General features: G+C 38.3%; 1 protein-coding gene across 2 annotated transcripts in view; it reads right to left on the bottom strand.

The window, feature by feature from the left end:
* Positions 1-20,875, bottom strand: part of LOC306905367 (cadherin-18) — a 100,869-nt gene that overhangs the window by 76,748 nt on the left and 3,246 nt on the right. Inside the window, exon 1 of one of the 2 annotated variants that reach the window (XM_079475932.1) lies at positions 6,403-6,564. The exons of the other annotated variant lie outside the window; for it this stretch is intronic. The gene's annotated coding sequence lies outside the window, so the exon portion shown is untranslated. Of the gene's footprint in view, positions 1-6,402; positions 6,565-20,875 lie in introns of those variants that run through there. 2 annotated transcript variants of the gene reach the window in all.

Consider the following 20,875-nt stretch of genomic DNA (forward strand, 5'->3'; position numbering starts at 1 on the left):
AAAGTTTTATTAGCCAATTACTGTTCAGTAAGAGAGTATATATGATACACAAATTACATTATTTTTTATCTTATTGTAAATTATTCACTACTTTACATTTTGTATTTGGTGGAAAAAGCGATTTTGTAATCTTTTATCAAAATGCAATATTGTCTGCTCTGTCCCCAGAATGATTTGTTTATCAGCTAAAAGCAAATGCATAGAATTTATTTACTTTTTTCCATTTTGTTAATATTTTATTTGTATTTTCTATGAATTGTTATATTTTATTATATATTATATTTATATTTCTCATAGACATCAATGAAATGAAAAGGAAACCTTAGCTTAACTCTCCTAAGAATGAGATCCAGAAAGGACTCAAACTGAGCTCAGATCTGTCAATCAAATTTGTCTGCAATCAAAAGTCAATATTATTGATCTCAATATGAACAAAAGATTTTTACAATCTACATTCATTTTACACCTCCATCCTCTTCATGTATTTTAACAATGACCTAATTTGTTTCTATTTTATATCTCCTATGCAATTTTAGGAGAAACATTTGAGACTAAATTGATACTTCAAAGAAACAAAACCTTTCAACCTTCACCTCTGTTTCACAATGAATTAGTTACTGTAATGCCAAATTATACTTGATGGTCATTTATACTTTACCGTATATACAGATGTTCATCATAAAGAAACATCATGAAGACTGTACGTTTTTAGTTCATTTTTCACTGTGTTAGAAAAAAGGCATATGACGTGACAAACTTTGTGTCGTGATGTTTACAGTCAATACAAAGATGACTGTGGCTCATTCACACTTTCATCTCCTGTGCATGCGTGCTTCACACCGTCACAAGAAACCTTCCTCAGGGTTGGGTTACCAGAAGCCTCTTGTATGTTGGGTTTCCGATTCACAGTCAATTGTCATCTGCTTGGCATGGCGTGTGTGCTTTGGCTGCATGTGAGTGTATTACTACAGAGCAATTAGCGTGAATGCACGTTTCCCCTGCAGTGTAATTTACTGCACAACGTGTGAAGTGGCTTTCGTATCCCATGAGCGTATGTATGTGTGTGTGTGCAGATGATCTTGCTGAGCATTGGTAATGCAATGTGGATCATGGCTGCTTTTTTCCAGCCATCCCTCAATAAGGAGGCTATCCTACGCTCACCAGTGTGGAAAGGAAAAGCATTAGATAATTTAACAGAGAGGTTGTGGTGGAAAATTCACTAAATAGTTGTGCAACTTTAATGATATTATAATGCAGTATGGAGAGTATGATTTACAAACCACCCGCAGTCCAATTTAAAGTGATGGTTCGGCCAACAATGAAACTTCTGTCATCATCTGTTTACCCTCTAGTCATTTCAAACCTGTATGACTTTCAGTCTTCTGCAGAACACAAACGAAGATATTTTGAGGGATGTTCAACAGCGGCACCCGTTGACTTGTCATTTTGTGTCCATACAATAGAGGTCAATGGGGAACGGCGTTGAATATTCTTCAAAATATATTTTTTCGTGTTCTGCATTAGCAAGAAAGTCTTATAGGTTTGAAATATTAAGAGGGTGAATAAAGGATGACGGAATTCTCATTTTTTGTCCCTTTAACCAGACACTAAATGTTCATCATTATTTCTAAATACAAATACATGTACTCTTTATGTAAGTTAGTCTCAAAATTTGATTTACAACACGTTTATCTTTTTAGATTTTCCTAGTGATCCAATGATGGAGAAGAGCATTATAGGCGGCATACTTCCAGGATCGGGATTTTAAAGAGCCGATTCAGAGCTATGCTGCACAATCCGAGTAAAGCATACCAGATCATGGTAATCTGCTGTATTCTGGAAGATGGGGAATGGTACCATGCAAATTGTGTACAGCACGTGTTCGCCGTATTTTCTGCGCCTTAGTTTGCATAATTTCTTTTATCAATGGAGTTCTATAACAACAGATGTTAATGATTCATTCTTAGTCAATTGCCCCACAATACTGTATACCTTCAAGAAACACCCAATGCACATCTGTTTCACACTCATTCAAAGGAAGAGTTCACCCAAAAATGTAAATTCTGGCATGATTTATTCATCCTCATGTTGATGAAAAACTTCCTGTATAAATTATATTGCGAGATATGTCTGTTTTCATACAATGTAAGTCAATGAGAGTTAATGTTGTGTGGTTACCAACATTCTTCAAAATATCTTCCTTTGTGTTCTGCAGAAAATAAAAAGTCATTCAGGTTTGGAATGACATGAGACTAAATGATGAAAAATTTACATTTACGCATTTAGCAGATGCTTTTATCCAAAGCGACTTAAAAAGTGCATTAAAGATAAAAAAAATGTGTATCTTGTGTTCCCTGGGAATCAAGCCCATAACATTTTAGGCAATGCTTATTCTCCTTCACAACTCCTTCCTGGTGGAACATTCTTCCCAATGCGGTCCGGTCAACCACATCTCTCACAACCTTCAAAAAACTACTTCTCTTCGGCGAATACTTGACAGACAAATGAGAAAAAAATATAAAAATGGAACGTACACTAACCCTCTTCTCTCAACAGGTAGTGCTCTCGCTTTTGTTGAAACTAGTAACTTTGTATTAGCACCTATTGAACTATTGTCTTTTATGACTCCTTGTAAGTCGCTTTGGATAAAAGCGTCTGCTAAATGACTAAACGTAAATGTACTCTACCATCGAGCCACAGGAACACATGTTTGTTTCTGGGTTAACTAGCGCCTCACTGTCAGTATGTCAGGTGAACAGTATGTCAACTCTCTGTATGTAAAGTAAAAAACATGCTGCAACGTCATGTTGTATCCTAAAGCTTTGATAAAGGAGGAAATCTCTTGGGGTATCTTGAGAAACCAAGTGGACATCAGATTCATGAATGCAATGAAATTAATAAAATGCCAGAGAGAGAGGGGGGTCATACAGGTCATAGTTTTAACCAAGTCACCTTTAATTGGTTTTATAAATATGTAACATCCACAAAATTCCGACTGCGACTGTTCATGTAGATATGTAGAAGCCAACGATAATAATATTATCAAGATGAAAGGCGATAAATGACTAGCTTAATATGGCCGCTCTATCGAAGTAAGTCCCGCCTTCCAGTAAAATAAGCTAATCGTCAATCAATAAAGAGGATTGAAAAGGGGATTTTTTTTGCACAATTTTAGCTTAACAAACTAAACTTTTGATACAGTTCATGTCATGTTTAATAATTTTTTAGATATTTGCTGTTTAATTGAGATTTTTGACAGCGATTTTAGAAATATATGCCTTCCCCCATTCGAGATTGGACTGTGGACTTGCTATGATATAAATAGCTGCCAGAGGCGTTGCAAACATGGCCGCCGAGTGGCACGACTTCTGTAAACAGACTTTGCTGCAAACGCACCTGCTGTCCGATTTCAACATCACCTTCCATTTGAACATATACCTATGATCAGACTGTTATCAGATGTAAACAATCCCATTACCAACAATGCGAAAGCAAGAGCCGAAAATAAAAGCACAAAGTCATAAAAAGAAACAGGAAATGGAATAACAGTAAACAGGAAAGGGAAACAGCATCTGCCGTCACAGCTCTCCACAATCCACACTCATTTTTCATTTTCCATTCGTCTCTTTTACCGAGATGAATCGCAACTTTCATGACAACCACGAGCATCTTTAACATTCTCACACAGCAGGATAATCACTTCATTGCAAGTTTTTTGTCTCTGTAATGATGGTTCCGTCTCTTCAAAATGCTGTTTGAAATCACAGCCTCGACACTTAACAATAAGCCATGCAGTGTTTGTCTTGTGCAGACGTCCTAACACAACAAGCAGAAGTACAGACATTAGCCACCTGCAAGCATAACCAAATCAGCTTTAATTCACGACATCACCGGCTGTGTGTGAGGTGTGACACCGGTAGGTTTAGCAGAAGAATAAAGGACTACGGAAAGTCACGAGCCGTCGGGGTACAGAGCGCTTGGATGACTGTGTATTTCTTTTCTTTAAGTAGTATTAATTGAGGGATGAGTATCAGAGGTCTACAGGTTAAGATGCCTCAAGGGTTTAAGTCACGTATTGATATTTGGGATTTCTGCTCTGCTTGGTGTGAACAGCCTTTCAGAGGTTAACAAGGGGATGGTTCAAAGATTGATTCATTATGTCGCTTCCATTTTACACAATGACTCCTAATGAGAAGGCGCTTGGAAGGCATTTATTCGGACCTTAGGGAGCACATTTAGTGATGCTGGAAGTCCAGTAGCTGTTCATACCATATTAGGATTAGTATTTAAGGATATTGGACTAATGCTGACAATTTATTATATCAATGATTTTTTGAATTGATCGTGCATGTTGTGACAGATACTATGTAAACTAAATTATTAACATAAGAATAGTTGTTACAATAAAAAAAAAAGGATTCATAAATTTTTGTCGAAAACCGGCAATAACGGAGCCCCACCCCTAAACGTACACTCTCAATAATGAATATTGGGTCATTAAAACCCAGCGTTGGGTCAAAAATGGAAAATTGCTTAGCTGTTTAAACCAATTGTTGGATAAAATATAACTATTTTCAGGGTTAATTTAACCCCTGGGTTAATTTAGGCCCAACAACGGGTTGAAACAACCCAAATCTTTTTTGGGTGTAATCGTCACTGGCCCAAAAACAGGTCGTACAAAAACAACCATTAGCTATTTTGTAAAATAGTTATTATTTACTGTATATAACAATGTGATGTTTTATAAGATGTTTCTTGTTAAGGCAATTTTCAAGATGGTCTCAATATTTTACAAGAAAATACTGCAGTGGTACCATTAGGATGTATTGGAAGGCATTCCAATACATGTAAAACATGTAGAACATGAAAGTGAATGAGCAATGTGCATTAAGATATGTTGTTTTGTGTTTGTGTGCAGTACACCTTAAAGAAAGGCGTTAACTTCCTGTGAAGCTCATGCATGGGCATTAGTCATCACAACAAAATCTACAAAATGGTTCACAAGAAACAGCTCATTCACTCATGCTGTGACAAATAAAGACGCAGAACCAGAAGAATCATGTTTCCGACTGGATTATGCATAACTAGGCCTGTATGTCATTTGGCGGAGGGTGATTTATACAGCACAACGCCGCTGCTCTCCAGAGAGAATCAAATCCCACAAGCAACTCCTCGGCAAAGTGTCCTAAATTGAATCATTTCAGAAGAAGTGGCTGAGAAACAGAATCTTCTCAGCTCGCCGCCGATTTAAAAGCTTTCTTTATCTCTTTCTCAATCTTTCAGTCTTCTGAAATCTTCCATTTAACCCACTGACAGCCTAACAGCACAGACTCTGTATCGAACCACAGCTCCCCATTCAGGCCGAGTAATAACAGCAATATTATGCTTCATGCGTTCGTGGATGCGAGGGTGTGCCAACAAGAAAACTGTCTTTTTAAAAATACAGCTGCTTAATCCAAAGAAGGATCAATTGATAATGTTCTAAAGAGGCTGATGCCGCACCACACATTCACTCGGCTCTCCAACAACTTCAAGCAGTGGGATCTACCCAAACATTATTAGCATTCATCGGCTGCGCCCGAATCTCTCCCTTCGCTTTTCGTCTGCTTGACAGCTCGACCCCGGCTCAGAGCTCCAGCAGAGAGGGGGATTTTAAGTGGGGCTGTAGGAAGATAAGCCTTATAAGCCGCATACACGCACCTCTCCAATGCGTGTGATTCTGTGCGCTGGTTAACAGCACGACCATCTGATGGAGAGCGCGTCAGTACGCACGGTGACTCTCGCAGGTTTAGCTCACTCAGATCTACAGCGAAACCCACACAGACACTGCGCGCTCAGTGGAGCTATTGGTATTTCTGTTCTCTCCATTCAATTTAAAGTACTTCTTTGGCACAGTTTGCGTGCAATATTGCTGATACATCAATGCGCATACATTTCTGTGGATCTTCGCGCAAAGTAGCTATGCAGAAAATACATTTTTAAACAGACAGTGGAGACGTAAGAAGAAAAAAACAGTAGCCTAAATAAGGAAGGGATAGAATAAAGCGTGGAAAGTATTAAACACTACTATAAAATATATGCAATAAAGATACATTACATAAATAGATATGTTTCTAAAGAAATTAAGTCATGCTTGTATATAAAGTGCCTTCATATTCTATTGCTGTACCGTAACTCCACGATCCCATAGCGCGCAATCGTCCACCTCTCCTTGAAACTGCTTTTAACTCATTCGTTTCCTTATTTTCTGCTCTCTCACTACACACTTTGGTGCAGCAAGCATCACAAGGACTTTCCATAGGCGTAAGCAAACACACGCACTGCCCACGACACCTTCATTTATAACAGCACAAGCGCATCCTCCACGACAGGAGTTACGCAACATAAAGTATTTTACATTACCTAACAAGGTAAGTCCACAAATGTCTCCGCGCCTCCGCCGTGTGCAGTGAAGTTTCCACACAGACTGGCTGTCCCACGCGTAACATCGTAACCGCGCGTCTGCATTCCCTAGCCGAGCGCGCGCTGCCGTGGACCGCTCGGGATGAACGCGTGCGCGTGTGTGGGAGAATCCGCTCTCTCTCTCTTCCTCTCTGTGAGAGAGCCGAGAGCTCTGATTGGCCGGAGTGTCTGTCATGCATTCATCAGCTCTCTCTATTTCTCACAGCCTGTGCGCACTTTATTCATGCCCGCTTGGCTCCCATTATTTTTATTACTTCGGATCTCAATTTCATTTTTAGATCAGAATCGTAAAGAGTTTTATTGCTGTGTGTTTGCACACACAAGGATTATTCTTTAGATTCCAGAACCCACATACAACACCGAGACACATAATGTAATAATACAATATAGTATAGTATAATAAATTATAATATACAATGAAAGTTTCTTAACATCTGGTTCTGTCTACAGCTGACATCAGACATGTAAAATCAAATGTATGCATTAGGAATTGCAGTGCAAATGCAGAACTTGTTACATATTTCATTGAATCCTCTTTCCATCCCCTTTTATCTTCCTATAGTCCTGTAGGTGAGCTGAAGTCTCTGCCTTCTCTCTGGGGATCTGACGAGAAAATAAATGAATAATGACAAAAAGAAGAGCTGTGGTAAAGGAGGGGGTAAAAATAAACGAGTTGAGGAGATGGGCCGAGGAAAAGAGAGTCCCTTCACAAGTCTCCATCGCCTTTGAAATGATAGATATAAAAAATATGGAAAAAGAGTGAAGGCCTCTCCAGCCCATCAATTAGGTGGACAGGAGAGGGAGGTGCAGGAAAGGAGAGGAAGAGATGGAGAGCGTGAGGTGTCGGGCGATTAAACCGGCGAGAAGGAGAGGTGAAGGCTGAGGAACTCTGGCTCATGTCCCTGCCGTCTTTCAGCAGTCAGTCACTGACTTCTCATCTTCTCTGAGCTCCACCATTTATCATTTCCACACGCCGCATCTCCCTGGAGCGCACGCGTTAGACACCCGCGGCAGGCCGCAGAAGTGCATCCCCTCAAACGCACGCCAGCGTTTGTAGTAAAATCAATGGGGACCTTTTAACCGTGACTGTTTTGATGGCACGATGCTGAAATTTCAAAACCTTAGGTTTACTCTCACTGTAATGCTTATTTATGCTGTTAGTGACATGTGGAACGTCCGGTGCATATCGATGGGCTCGGTCTTCAGTTCTTTCTCTTTTTATGATGTGTTAAGCACGGCTGCACTGAAATACAACTTGATGGCGGCTGTGATTGACATATTGATCTGGGAAAAGTCAACCTCTCCCTCTGGTGTCTTTACAAAATGAAGTTGAAGACATTTCAACAGCGGTCAATCAAACATAGGAAGGAAAGTCAGAAATGAGAGCAAATGCGTAAATATTTTTAAATATTTCACAATTCTCATTTCATAACCAAATATAATCATAAAACATGTGTAGTTTATTTACCAGTAAAAATAAGAATGCTATTTGTGCATTGTGTTTGATTAAAACAGAAAAATGGGCTCTTTACTGTAACATCATTGGAGCCATAGAAATGTATACATAAATGTATTCTCCGCTAACTCGGAATGCTCAACATTCTATAGGCTGTTGTCACACACATTAACAATCAGCGAATATGATGGGTCGGCCTATAGAAATAGACACTAATGAAGATGGGCGGATTAAGGTGGTCAGGGGCCCCTAGGCTGCTCTTTGGGTGAGGCCCCCTCATGTGGCTTTCAGGTGCCTTTCACGCCTGCAGTTTGGTTCAGAATGGAGCACGGTTTGCAGGAGAAATTACAATGTATTTAATTCAATAAATCACATTATAACTATGTGTATGCATTTGGCAGACAAAGCGTTATACTATACAAGAGATGATAGCGCTGGTAATTTAGCTTGGATTTGTTTTGTGCATTGCAAGTGGAATCAGAGCGTAAATGAATGGTAATACCATGTTTCCAGATTTTAAAATAGTCCAAATAAATAGTCTGTTTGCAAGCAGCAGAAAGCTGTGTAAGCGAACGTACAGTAAGACCAAGTGTTGTATACTCTGCTTTGCTCATAATAGCATCAAGTGAATAAAAAACACAATATATTGACCCCTGTTCTCTTTATTATCATGTGTCATGCACGTTCGTGATGACGTAAAATGGATGCAAACGCACCAGGGTTCGATAGAATCAAGTTGAGACACCAAACCAAGGCTGCGAGGGGCGTGGGGACAAATCGCACTCGGATACACAGACATTTAGACAGCAAACACTACAGTGTTTCGTCTACATTCCTGATTACTTTGCAACTGCAAACACCACGAGAGCGCAACCTGCAGTTTTATATGCAAAATTTGCGTGTCATTGTGGAATAACTCCCTGCAATATTATGGATGACACGATGAGCATTTGCTCCAACATCTAAGGATTGCTTCAACCGCAGCACAAATATAAGCCAATGCGAGCTACTTTTAACCTTTGCATTTTCCATTTTTCGCTCCACTCTACTTTATTTCGGACATTTGCTACTATGCCGTCTAGCAATAGCAGTAACATACACTCACCTAAATGATTATTAGGAACACCTGTTCAATTCTCATTAATGCAATTATCTAATCAACCAATCACATGGCAGTTGCTTCAATGCATTTAGGGGTGTGGTCCTGGTCAAGACCATCTCCTGAACTCCAAACTGAATGTCAGAATGGGAAAGAAAGGTGATTTGAGCAATTTTAAGCGTGGCATGGTTGTTGGTGCCAGACGGGCCGGTCTGAGTATTTCACAATCTGCTCAATTACTGGGATTTTCACGCACAACCATTTCTAGGGTTTACAAAGAATGCTGTGAAAAGGGAAAAACATCCAGTATGCCGCAGACCTGTGGGTGAAAATGCCTTGTTGATGCTGGAGATCAGAGGAGAATAAGCAGACTGATTCAAGCTGATAGAAGAGCAACTTTGACGGAAATATCCACTCGTTACAACCGAGGTTTGCAGCAAAGCATGTTAAATAAGGCATATTGGCATGATCGCGTTGTCTTTGCAATGTGATCATTGAAGGACAGCTGTTCATCAAATATGACTGATTCGGAGGGAGTGATAGTGGAATTGCCAAGCTGGATGGTGAGATCGTGTTGGACCGTGGGGTGTGCCGGAAACCCAAATGTCACATCTATCCAATCACCGTCTTATTTTTTGTAAAATTTCTTATGGGCCAATGAGAGCGATTTCTTGTTTGCTCTGAAATAATTTTAAAATTAAAATCTAGCCAATCAGAGGCCCCTAAACAAGTGGGGCCCCTAGGATGCAGCCTAGGCAAATCTGCGTTAATCCGTGCCGGATCTATCTATAAATGTCAATAATCTTGATATTTACAGATTACTGTAACTATAACAAAAAATTGTTATTTTATGTATAATCATATATCATGATTTTATAGTTTATAAAATAAATAAGCAAGAATTATACAAATTGATACTTTAATACTTATTTTGCTATGACTTAAAAATGCAACAAAAACATCATAATGTGGCATTGATGTTCACTGGCAGGTAATGTACAGTTGCAACACCAACAGTGACGTCATCGTTCAGCACTCAAGTAAGCGGAAACGTGGGCCGTTCCCTCGGTGGATGGGGGTACGTGATTGGAAGTGTGATGTGGTATAGGCGGAAGCGGCGGAGAGTTGGCCGTTCGGGCAATTAATCTGCATCGAGCTCAAGGAGAGAGATTATGCAGTCAAGTGAATCTCATTTCAAACTGCTGTGCTGGTGGGAGGGTGCGAGTGGGCTACTCTGTGACAAAAAGACAAATGACCAGTGAGCGAGAGACTGTGAGAAGGAGATTGGAGAACCAAAAGGGGCAGCCCATATGGCTTCTGTCGGAGTTCATAATCCACAGCTACTGTTGACTTCCACACAGAAAGCAAGAAGTGAGAGTTTAGTGCACTGATTAAATATCTGTGGCCTGAAGTTCCTGTAACTCGGCTGGTAATGAAGGGTATTGTGTGCTAGCAAACATCATGGGCTCGAACCCCAAGGGAACGCACTTATTGATAAACGTATAATTTACAAATCTCACTTTGGATGAAAACGTTTACCAAATGCATACATGGCAATCTAAAGAGTAGAAAAATCATTAAATAAAATATTATAATAAGAAAATCTACAAATAAAGAAAACTGCGTGAAAGATATTTTGAGATATGTACTACGATGGAAGTCAATACGGTCGAGTGTTGTTCGGTTACCAACATTCTTCGAAATATATTTTCTTGTGTTCTGCAGAAAAATGAAAGTCATACAGGTGTAGAATGACGTGAATGTAAGTAAATGATGAAAAATGAACTACCCTGTAACATAAAAGGGTATAAAAACCAAGAGAAAACCACCCCACTTCTCCTATACAACCATAAAAAAAGCAAAACATAAACCACAAGATCAATACAACACAAAGCATTGTCAATTCCAGTTCAATCGCCTCTCATAGTGCCACTGTCCTCCCAGAATATGACAGGAGAGAATAAAGCCCGAAGATTAATATTCCTATGAGCAACATTAGGACAGAACAAACACACCGACAATATCCCCACAATTCCCCTCATGCATATGCACAAAAGCTGCCAAAGTGGTGGCAAACATCTCTCAGCAGGACGAACGGCCTCCCCGAGCAGCCAGCAACGACACTCGGGCAATTAAACTAGTCACAGCATTCACAAACCACAACTGTCTGTGCCAGCGGCAGAAACCCAACACTAAACTCTGAAACAGAAGCCACTCCTGAAAGCCGAATAAAGCAGTACTATTGGTACTTTTTCCTTAAATAAACCATATTTATTTTTTTAGTGTGAGCACAAATCACACAGGCACTTGTACTGAGAATTACCGCTAACATCCTATTTTTCTACCATCGTTCCCCGAGATGAAGTACAGATGAGAACGTGGCCAGCTCTAAATTCTATTTATATGTAGAATTTGTTTGGCAAGAAAGTCACGCACTGGCTTTTATAGACGAGAAAATGCGAAAAGTGATTTGTTTTGAGTTCGAAATAAGAACAAAATGATGAGGCGTTTACATTGCGGGGCTGACAAATTGAGTTGGGAAATGCAAGCAGAAAAACAAAAGATGTCAGGTCCTCGGGTCAGGCCCGTCAAAATATTGTTTCTTTCAATATGATGGGGTTACAAAGTTGTTCCTTGTGGCCACAACCCAAGAAAGAAATACACAAATGAAATGCAAATAGCACGGTGTAAAAACACATTTTGTTTCACCTGACCTGTTTACAGTTCTTGGTCAATTCTGTGGTGCTAACTATTGTGTTAATATTATTTTTATAATGTTTTAGTGTATATTTAGCTTAAGTACATTTTGAGCTTATATCATTAATAAGGATATATCTGTATTTTACAAATGAACAAAAACATTTATTATTATTTTTTTGCAGAAATTTCTGTAGCACAGGGAAGGTGGGATGAAGCAACGATGGGTGACTACATCTAGAACTTGGTTCTTGAGGACAGTTTTAGTCATAAAAGCCCAAACGATCAAATGTACATATCTAAAGTTTTGCACGACTCATTTTTAGCAACTGTTGTTTTGAGTTTTGCTGTAGGAGTAATAATTCCGAACTGTATAAAAATATTTTTGTGTTACTACCTTCGATGGTAAAAAAGTGATTTTCGTATTTTTCAAGACAAACGTCCTAAAGAATCTTTTATCGCTGACTTTTAAGGTTGTAGCCCCAAAAACCTACAGTATTTTTGTCCAATTTGTACAATGGCTCAAAGTAATATACAACATTTGGCCCATTGTTTGTTATAAGATGTGAAAATCATTTGGTATGTTGTTGTGGAAAAGTATTAATATTGATTATATAATATAATAATCACAAACCATAAGCCCTGTACACACGCACAGACTTTGTTTATTTACCTTTTATGTATTATAAACAATTTTCTGCGCCTGATATTTTAAGTACAAGATCAATTGAGAACCACTGTGCACATTCAAATCTGGTCCAGCATTGAGAAAAGGTCATTTATTTTTGCCTGCAAACAATTCCTCATCCAAATCACGCTGCAATTATACTGAAAAATAATAAAATTGTAAAAAGCAGCGATATAATAACATGCATCTAAATTGCTTATGCAAACAACAGGCTAAATCTAGACACAAAAAGCACACTCCAAAAACTCATTGCCAGGTCCAAATCATTCGCAGTTAAATATGGAACATTCATTATTGAAAATTAGAGGTAACATTATAAAAGTAGGCCAAAGCATTCATATCTACTTGAAGAGAAAGAGAAATATGCTTACATTCACACCTTATTTAATCAAAACTAGGCGAATATGCTATGATATTAACACTATTAAGACACTCGGAACAAATGTGTAGCTCTAGATCGAGTAGAAAAAACGCATTAGAAATGTCCAGTTTAATATTTTACTTTAAGTTCTGTATAAAAATTACAGATATTTTTAATATTGGTTAATAGCCTCGTCTTTGAACAGCAGGCTTCTTTTTATCCGTTTCTCTCTTCTCATTTAAGCTGGGATATAAAAACTAATGGTTTGCCAGAACAAAGCTCAGTCTGGGTCAATACGTGATACTGTTTCTGGAGGTGTCTCACCAAACGACCTTGAAATTTTCCTCCGTAGACTCCCAAATCTGAGCACGGCTCACATTTCTATTGTAGCTTAAGGCTGTAGGTCAAAGGTCCCCCAGTGGGAGCCTGTTACGTCCTTTCTGAGACGCTTCAATGACCTTCATCATCATCTCCCCAAGCAACAGAGGAATAACAATTATAACTGCAGGGAAATAGGTTTTAATCAAACTCAAACCCCCTCCTTCGTATAATCAATGGCACTTATACACAACATTTATGGTGCCTTTTCTCTTTTTGGGTTCCTGTTCTTTACTCATCCATACGGTAGCTTGGCACCCCAACACAGTAGATGAGGGTAATGCATCTGATTAAAGTCCATGTATAGTAAAATAAGTGTTCTGAGTTTGTTACGCAACAGAAAAATGTGTTATTAACCCCCCAAACCCGGCCAAATTTGAATGGAGAAAAAGTTAGCAAAATCTGAGAAAAATAAGCAGGACTGCGCTGAAGCCACGCCAACTCACGTCTCTCCACCTGAATCCCCCAGTGGGCTCCATTGCGTCATCGATCTACCGCTTTTCCAAAAAATCCTGAACAGAGAATTAGTGTAAAACTGTTAAACGGTTTAACTCCACAATTCAGTCTAGTTTACACCGTGAGTTGTAGGCATTTACACTTTTTCCAGCCCAAGGTTTGGGTAAAATACACCCAGCTGTTGGTTTCATTTACCCAGAAAATTTCCATATTTGAACCTACAATAGGTTATTTTCAACCCAGTGGTTGGGTTTGTCCATATTTGACACTGTAACAAACACAAACTAAATTGTGTAATAAGCCCAAAACTTCCAGATGACCAATATAGTAGTACCTCTTGCAGTCTTTGCTTTTAAACATCATGATCATCATGATCAATTTGGCTAACATCACAAATCCTTTTCAGCCCCTTCTGTCCAGCCACCATCAGATAACAGAAGTATGATAAGTTGCACATAGCTTTTCGTATCAGTTTTTAATGTAAATGTATCATAATCTATATTTATATAAACACAAAGAAACCTCACAGCTATGCCAGATGTTCTGTTATACTGAATTCACGAGAAATCAGCAGGGTGGATGGATAACAAAGACAGATGCTTATCTACTTTTCTAGCCGTTCGGACTTCAATTCGTATTCTTACTCAGTTCTTTTTTCTTGTTTTTCAACACAATTCTCTACATCCCTAAAACAAGAAATATTTACTTAAAAGGAAAAATGACAGGTATTTAGATCCTTATTTTAGAGAAATCTAACAGAGGTTTTTGATGTTTATGCTTAAAACAACATAAAGCGGTTTGCCGGTGGGGTAAGAAAGAAAATCTTGTTTTTCCTTTTAAATTAGATTATTTTTCTTACCCCATTGGCAAACAGCTTTTTCTTGTTATAAGCAAACACATCACACAGTTTTGTTGGATTTATTTTAAAAACAGCACATAAAACCTTATGTGACATTGCTTTATTGAGTAAATATATCTTGTTTTAGGCACGTTTCATCCAATTTATTTCAAAAGCACCTTTTTTCAGTAGCACATTCTGGTATTCTTGCTAAAGCTTGTTGCAATAAATACATACAGTATTTGAAAAGCCAAAAGGCATATATATATATATATATATATATATAAATGGTACACTATTTTGTTATTGTATACAATACATGGATTATAAAATTTTTAGATAAAATTTTTAAGTGTTTTTAAAACTCTTTTGGAAAACAGGACAAAAAAGTATTGCATTTCCTAAAAAAAGATATATATAATTTATTATATTGTAAGGTTATTTAATATACTGTAAAAATCAACACAAAAGTGTCGGTCTCAGTTGTTAAATCAAATGAGAATTTGAATCAACTCTGTGTCTTTCACAGTTTCTCATGTGTAACGTATTCAACAGCCAAGCCGTGTGATGTTTTACAGGTATAATTTTAGCATTTTCATGTCATCGGCCTCGAAGGTAAAACCGCCACGAAACAAGCTTCCCTTACTGACATCATGGACGTTACTTTCTTTAAAACACAAATACTCTCTGTGTACGTGCTCATGTGATTATCATGAGCAGACTAATGGCGTTTCATGTCTGTATGATGCGCAAGATCAATATTCACCCTTGCAGACTGTGTATTTGTGTCTGCAGATGAAATCTGACACAGATATCAATGGTTTGGAGAAGAAGCGCTACCGATGTAACCGAACACATCCAGCCGAGGTCTGACAAGATATCAGCCTGTCATGAGCCACAGAGACATCTGCAAAACGCCTGATGTCTAACAACGGATCTGAGATAAGCCTATAAATATATGGAAGGGAAAAGCAAAACGTGTAACCAAACAGTTCTAGGACACCATTGACTACCAAAAATGACAATGGTAGTCAAAAGTGACATTTTTTTAATTATGTTTCCTAGTATGGTAGTCAATGAAGAACTGTTTGGTTGTAAGCATTCTTCTAAATATCTTTCTCTGGGTTGATCAGAACAAAGACATTTGGAACAACTTGAGGGTGAGTAAATGAAGACAAAATGTACGTGTGTAAAAAAACTGCGTTGGGTCAAAAATGTACTAAAACTCACCCATTGGGTTATAAATTAACCTATGCTGGGTTGTGTTAACCCATTGCTTGGTCAAATATAAACACTTTCTGAGTTAATTTAACACAAATGTTGAGTTTGTCAATTTTTTATCCAATGCTGGGTTGAAATACCCCGATATGTTTAAACGTGGACCTAAATCAGGGCTGGTTTGGTAATCTGGCGTACCGTGCATTTTCCCAGGACATAATCATGGACGGAACGCAATCGCGAATGAGTAAAAAAACTGGAACCCAATTGCGCAGGGACAGGAACTTATGGGCCGCTTGGCAAAGAAGTCCAGGGCTGCTTTTTGGTCCGAGCCCAGCCCTGACTTAAATAAATATAAAGTAGACATATGGTTAGAGATGAACAGCCGACTTACTCTAAAAACCCATAGAAACGGCCCCCACTGAGACATCTTTGAGTGCCAAAACCGTTCGAAGCACGGTCTGGAACGGTTACAGTTACGTTTCCATGGGAGCCTGGTTTCACACGGCACGATAACAAACTGTTCTTGGCGGATGTCTAACCGTGCTATTAGAATGTGTGCAGAGATGTTATAGCTCAGTCCTTGACATGTTTGAGTTTACATTCTAAAACGGTCCGTTATCAGCCCTGCGGTGGAAAATTAAACCATTTATGTACCGTTGGGCCCTGATCGGCACGGAGTGGAGGGATTAAGCAACGAGAATGATTCGACGCGATGGTGGACAAGCACTCAATGTGTATATATCTAAGCAGGCAAACCTTATTTTGGTTTAAATGGAGATCAAGTATACTTTGAAAAAATCCTCTCTAAAGGCAGTGATTTTTTTATATGTTGCTCTCTCTGCCAAGACTCCACTGATACTGGAATACGGGACTTGAGGCAATTTTCTTTTCAGTCAATTTTCATATAAATCATCGTCTCGGCTAATGGGGCCCAAATACTGTCTGACCTCTTTTACTTCAGGTCCTATACAATCAAATTACATAATCAGACAAAAAATAGACCTCATAAGAGTTTCGTAACTCCAATGTTTAAAAGAATTACCCGGGTCATATAGTAAAATATCGAGTCTTGACATACTCCATTGCCTGGAGTGGTCAAAAAGGAATTATTTATATAAAAAGCTGCAATACTTCCCAAACGTGCGCTGTCAAATTAAATGCTTTCCAAAAGCACAGACCATCGAGACATGAGCAAAAACTCTCCAACTTTATTCCAAAAAACTAGATAGCTCTAAATCATTAGTTGCTGGACACTTAAAGGTTTCAAATCTGTATGGTGTGCAGAGCTGGTGTTCCATTTATCTTAACTCTCGTCCTCTGTGGATTACTCTTTAAAATCTAAACCAAGCATAAAAACAGCTCGGGGAGAGCTCGCCAAATCCCTCGTCAGCCACCATCCAATTACTCTGTGCTGGTTCAACAGACATCAATGACAAATTCCTCTGTTCGGTAATAATTAAAACAGATAGGTTTGATGCTCTAGTGTTGTCCAAAGCCTTTCAACTCAAAGACGTGCACTGCATTATTCGTTTTGCTCTTTCGAATCGAGAGGTTCACAGAAACAGACGTTTCTGCCTTTCCAAGGGCTTTCATTTACTCTACAGTGACTGTGATGACTTTATCAGTAGATTGTTATAATTTAACTATTTATTTTATATTTATAATGATATTTTACTGTATATTAATTGTATTAAATTAAACTACTCAACAGTTATTCCAATTCCAAAATCATATGCCACACTGTTTGAAAAAAAATACTAAGTGCAATAGCCACTACAATGTACAAAACATGAAATATTGTATCTTTTTAGGTACATAATTGTACCCCTAAGGATAATTTACATATAGTAATTTAGCAGATGCTTTTATCCAACACGACTTACAAAGAGTTCAGGGAGCAATAAGCGATATGTAATACAGGAGCAATCATCTTCCGGTATTCAAAGACAGCTAAGATCTATAGTGGAATCTGAAGTTGTTCGAAACATTCAGACAACCCACGGCTTTAATCCATAGGTTTGTCTTTGCAGTCTTAGTCTATAAGGTGCTGTTTGCAGAAAGCTGTCACCTGCAGATTCACCTGTGTGCTCTTGGTCTCTTCACAACAGTGGAGGAGCAAATGGTAGCTGACGCAGATGCAGAGAAGTGTCTGTAGGGGTGTAGACAGCCACATCTCTGCGGACTAGCTTCAGTGAGTGATGCGCGCGAACACACGCACAGGCCTATTCATATTTATTATTTTTTTTAATGTAAAATATGGTATAAAACTGTTAAATGCTAATTATATATTTTTTATTTAACAAGGTAGCTGGTGGTTGCTCAGAACTACAACTCATAACGTTCAACCTTCATGATTAGGATTGAGACTGCCTGTCCCGTTTCTCAGTGTTTGGCTACTCACAGACAACATTGAGTCTGTTTTCTCTGCATGCAGGCGCTCACAAACACTGAGGAAGCTGGTGGTCACATGTGGTGTCATTTGTGTTGCCGTCTCTGGTGATCAGATGTTTTTAGAGGTCACGTTACAAACCCCCTTCAAAAGGAACTTTTTATCACCTGTTTCCCGTCTCGATTTGTTATGAATGTTTTTAACTGCCTATCAAAATCATATTTTGAATTATTATGATTATTTTTAGTATACATCCTATATGACAAAAGGATTATGCACAGTTCTTGGACCCCATTGACTCCCAAAGTAGGTTCTGGTTCTGTTGAACACAAAAGAAGACATTTTGAAGAAAAGTGCACTTTTGACTACCATTGTCATTTTTCCTATGGTAGTCAATGGGGTTTGGTTACAAGCATTCGTCCAAATATATTTCTCTGTGTTCAAACAAACAAAGAAATGTATACAGGTTTGGAACAACTCTAAGGTGGGTAATTAGAGCAGGATTTGCTTTTTTAGGTGCTTTTCTTTAACACATCTATATCTCCTAGACATCGATATTAAATTGAGAGCAATGGAAACTTTTATTTTAGTCTCCAGATTTTTCTCCTGTCAAAAAGAGCTCACAAACAAATCTCACAAATGTCTCATTAGACTTTCAGACGAGATTTCAACAATGTCTCAAACTCAATATTATTGAAGATCTCAATTAAATGGTCATTTTTAAAGTAATTGTCCGATATATTATAGCCGATAAATCCTAAATCATTTCCTCTGGTTAAACTACTTCAGCTGCACACTGCTCATCGTAAAGATCCAGTACATTACTGTCTTTCTGTCGTGATCATTCACTTACTGCTATTAGCAAAACATTGTTGATGTATGTAGATACAGTGTTTATGAATGTGTAAATTATAGGAACAAAAGCATATTGTTTGAATCAGACTGCCGTCTGAATGCTTTCTGTCTTGAGATCTGTTACACATGTGGCTATTAAGAAAATTTTTCTGGATTGCTCTGGAAGAACATCTATCGTTTGTAAAAAAATATACCAGAAAAGTTTGAAGGTTAAATGATCTTTAACTAGTGTAAAGTAGGCTTGGTACATGATGGTTACCTTGCTTTCTGCAGTCAATGTTTTCATATAAATGCAGTTGTCCACTTTTAACCTTTTGTTTCAGTCTTAGGAAATGTTATACTAATATCTAGATACTGTATATCGGCCAATGTATAAGTTATCGGCTTGCAATGTTAAAGAATCCTCGGGTATCGTAATCGGCCAAAATGTACATATCGGTGCATCCCTAATCTCAATATGAAATCAAACATTTCTCATCAAATGTACCCAAATCCAGATTGTTTTACATCTACAATACACATTCATTTTGCACCTCTCATTTGTATCTTTTTTATTTCTCAAAGGCTATTTAAGCAGAAACATCTGAGACTTTAGTTGATGAACACAACTAAAACCTCCTCAGCTATAAAAGATCAACCTCTCAGCATTAACATTTGTTTTGTAGGACAATGTCATTAAACAAAGGTCTACTTTTTGCTGTGGCATTGGACTTCACTCTCAGAGATAAAACGGCTCAAGAGGAGTAAGAAGATTCTGGATTTCTATTGATGCAGAAAAACACGCTTATCTCCCAGTGAAGTACACACACACACTCACAAAACACTCTCACACGCACAGGTCTTGGGTGTATTGAATGTGCTGCGGTAATCCAGGGCTGGAAGATGCTCTCCCACAGTGAAGTGAGGCGGATCATGAATGTTCTCTGTCTGTGGATCCGCATGTGGGCCCAATTCAGAGGCGTTCTGCACCGGCTCACACAGAAACGCACCTTCACTCTTTTTTTATTTCTCTCTTTCTGCATTGTGTGACCGGAAGTGTAGCATTGAATGTCCTTACATTCTGGACCACTGAGCTCTATCTGTGACCCAATTCTCACTGCGTTTTCAAAGCTCACTACTATTTTCCTTCAATGTGAAGTGTGTTATATTTTCAATGTTATAGTGGCTTCTGTTTCCGCAGCGAATAATGTTAATGCTCAGATGTTGCTCTTTCATAGCTCAGAAGATTTGATGGAGTTCTCGGTTGTTTCATTTAAGCATCAACTTGGTATCAGATGTTTCTCCTTAAATTGCTTGATTGTGTGATATTTTGGAGGATCGACAGACCGAAACGCAATATAATATGCATAGCTATCTCTTCAGAGGTCTATAAAGACCTAACATAATGAAGTGTTATGTTTTTATTACCTGAGAGAGAGCTATTTCTACATGCACGGCGGGTCCCCTTGCATGGAATTCACCATGTTGTTTCTACAGTGGCCCTAAACGGACAAACTGCTCTACAGAGCGCATTTCGTAAATGCGTTATCTACTTCGGCAAAGAAGATCATCCTAGTCCACCATGGTGCTTCTAAAGGGGGGGTGGAGTGAATCTTCATTCATTCATTGGAGTGAATCTTACCACTAGATGCCACTAAATTTCATACACTGGATCTTTAAGAGAAATAAAAATGTAAACAAATGAGACAATGTTTTGAAATACAGTACACTAAGATTATGGGGTGTAAAATGAATAAAGATTGTGTAGGTGATATAATCTCATATTCAATCATATTTGGCTAGGAGAAATAATAAGATTTTAAAGAGTAAATACTTTGTGATTTTTAAGGTCCTACATACATTCACGGTGAAAAAAACACTTTAATTTTCTTATAATAGGCAGTTATTATAACCTTACTTGACTGACTCTAAAAGTCTAAAGTTTAAAAGACCGGTAATCCATTTGCTTATGTGCTGCATTCAAACCTATCAAAAG

The sequence above is a fragment of the Barbatula barbatula genome, assembly GCF_947034865.1.
Source record: "Barbatula barbatula genome assembly, chromosome: 16".
Lineage (NCBI taxonomy): Eukaryota > Metazoa > Chordata > Actinopteri > Cypriniformes > Nemacheilidae > Barbatula > Barbatula barbatula.